Source organism: Cystoisospora suis (genome assembly GCF_002600585.1).
Source record: "Cystoisospora suis strain Wien I chromosome Unknown contig_2919, whole genome shotgun sequence".
Taxonomy (NCBI): domain Eukaryota; phylum Apicomplexa; class Conoidasida; order Eucoccidiorida; family Sarcocystidae; genus Cystoisospora; species Cystoisospora suis.
In genome coordinates, this window is record NW_027155715.1 from 20,892 (window position 1) to 23,796 (window position 2,905).

The 2,905-nt window shown below is 41.4% G+C and overlaps 1 protein-coding gene across 1 annotated transcript in view; it reads left to right on the forward strand.

Annotated features, from left to right (window-relative positions):
- Positions 1–2,514, forward strand: part of CSUI_005891 (vacuolar sorting atpase) — a 10,231-nt gene extending 7,717 nt beyond the window's left edge. Inside the window, exons 8-11 of the mRNA XM_068066058.1 lie at positions 642–687; positions 1,364–1,446; positions 1,677–1,786; positions 2,480–2,514. The gene's annotated coding sequence lies outside the window, so the exon portion shown is untranslated. The remainder of the gene's footprint in view (positions 1–641; positions 688–1,363; positions 1,447–1,676; positions 1,787–2,479) is intronic.
- Positions 2,515–2,905: the final 391 nt, after the last annotated feature.

The following is a 2,905-nucleotide window of genomic DNA, read 5'->3' on the forward strand; positions in this document are numbered from 1 at the left end:
AAGATAGATAGATAGCTTACGGATAGCGAGAAAGATAGGTAGATAGACAGATAGACTAAGGATAGAGAGAAAGATAGGTAGATAGACAGATAGACTAAGGATAGAGAGAAAGATAGGTAGATAGATAGGTAGATAGACAAGCAGATAGTGAGTGAAGATACGTTCGCTTTCCGACTGTCTTGACTGGTGGACTTGCAGAAGCTTTCTATGTGTCAGTTGTTTACTTCTAAGCGTTTCCATCCTAAAGATGCCTTCCTCGATAGAGAAGAAGAGGCGGGGGATAAGAAGTTTTGTTAACGTATCTCCAGGTAGATTCACATCATGGAGGATAGCTCCTTCGAGCCGGTGTCGATGGTACTCCTATCTTTAGGCTTAGCCTCTTTCTCCCCTCTTACACCTGTCTCTTTTTGACCTATCTGTTTTGATCCTATCTCTCAGTCGTTAATCTATTAAAGGGAATAAGAAAAGAGAAGGTCGAAAAAGTGAAAGAATGTTGCAGGTGGTCTCATGCTCTTCCTACTATCTTCTAGATAGCACATCTTATCATCTCCTCTCGACCTGACTTTCCTCTTTTTGTCTTTCTTTCATTTTCCCCCTTCTTCGTGTGTTTCTTCTGCTTTTCTCTTTTTCTTGATGTGAAGTTTCTTCTGCGGATTTAGTGAGTAAATGGCAAGGCGAAAGTGAAAAGTAAGTCAGAATTACAGGGTGTATGTACACCTCCCCCCTTCTCACTCACTCTAAGAGAGAGAAAGAGAGAGAGAGTTCTTCCTCTCTCTCTTCTCTCTATCTTTCCTAGTTAGAATCGCATTACTATCGCTTCAACCAGAGAGACGTAAGGCTGTGCATAGGGGTCTATCATATCCCTAGATACACCGTAAGACTCTTGTCTTTTCTTTCCTTGAATGAAAAGACATCTAGACGAGATTCTTCTTATCTCCAGTGAGAAATAAAAGACCCGATCCTATACATGTTCCTTCATACATTCAATCATACAGCAGAACAGATCTTTTGAGAGAGAGATCAAGAGAAAGATAAGAAAAAGCAACCCTGTCTCTATTTCTTTCTTTCTTTCTTTTTCTCTGGTCTTGTCCACTCAAGGTATCATCTCCCACACACATCAAGTGTAACTTTCCTTCTCCTCCTCGATTGTTTGTCCTTCCAACTCGAGAGAAAAACTCGAGAAGACAGTCTGCTTCGTCGCGAGGAGAGCAGCCTTCATTTCTCTTCCTCTTCTTCTAGAGAATACAGATAAACCACCAGTGACACTCCGTATCGGCGGTATACACAAGCAAGTTGCTTTTCTCTCTCTCTCTCCTCTCTCTTGTCTATTTTTCTTCTCCCCGTCTTGTTGCTTTTGTCTCAGGTTAGTTCGATCTCTTTTTGCTATGGCGCGGGATCGAAGACCTTCAATTATCTTCATAGATGAAGTGGACTCCATGTGTGGAGGTATGTACGAAAAGTGTTGGGGAAGTCCGTCTGCCGGTAGGCAAAGAAAGAGAGAGAAAGATCTAGGCTAGGCGTTGTATGTGCGGAGATCAGAGAGAGAGCTTTACTAACTATCAGGGTGTACATACAGCTGAAAAAAGTCTACTTCAGAACAAGTATCTAGCTTTCTACATACATACGTGTCTTTCTCTTTCATGGTACGTACCTTGTCTTTCCTTTTCTTTCTTTAGCTCGCAGTGAGGCCGATAGCGACTCTTCAAGGAGAATTAAGACAGAATTCCTCGTTCAAATGCAAGGCCTTCCGAAAGATGCGGGAGATGTCCTTGTGCTTGGCGCTACTGTAAGGAAAAGAAGAAAGAGGAAGGAAGGAAGGAAGAAAGGATGGACAGCGAAGCTACTTCCTTCTCCTCCTCCTCTTCCTCAGGTGTCTGTACATACACCCCGTGCAAGCTCTGTAGAAGACTGTCCATATACTCCAAGACATAGTCACCTTCCTTTTTTCCCTAATAACTCTGTTTTTCTTCTTCTACACTCTATACTTATGTATAGACTTTGTCTTCCTTTGAAGGCGAGGATGAGGGAGAAGTCTGTAATACCCTCGATCTATCAATCTCTCAAAGTTAGATCTTCTCTTTCATTCTTCTTCTTCTTCTCCTTTTCACCTCATTCCAACTTCCGTCTTTTTCTATGGCACTTCTCCTGTACAGCAGCGAGAGTAGAGTAGCAAGAAAATGAATGAAGATAGTGACAAGTAAAGAGAGAGAGAGGGAGCAAGCACTTGGAAAGGAAGGAGGAAGGGAGTACAGGCCCTCTGTTGTAAGTTATCCTTCTTGCTAAAAAGTCTTTTCTTCTTTCTCCTCCTTCGCCTCCTCTCTCAGACTCGTCTTGTACGGACAGCCGTCCTCTCTTTGGGTTCGTGCCTTTGGCTTCTCCTTCTCCTTCTTCTTCTTTGCTGTTCTTTTCTCCTTTTGTTGCATGCGGCTCATCAGTTTCTTCTAGTTCTCTTCTCTGCTTCTTGTCTGTGTTTCTACAGAATGTTCCTTGGGCGTTAGACTCAGCCATCCGTAGAAGGTCAGAAGGGGGCCGCCGAGGCTTCAAAGCACCCCCTCACCTCACCAAACAATACCGCTTATATAGATTTAATCTATCTATCTATCCGTCTCCAATCAATCTATCTTCAATCTACCTATCTTTAATCTATCTATCTATCCTCTATCTATCCGTCTCCAATCTATCTATCTTCAATCTATCTATCTTTAATCTATCTATCTATCTTTAATCTATCTATCTATCTCTAATCTATCTATCTATCTTCAATCTATCTATCTTTAATCTATCTATCTATCTATCCTCTATCTATCTATCTTTAATCAATCTATCTATCTTCAATCTACCTATCTTTAATCTATCTATCTTTAATCTATCTATCTATCTATCCTCTATCTATCTATCTCTAATC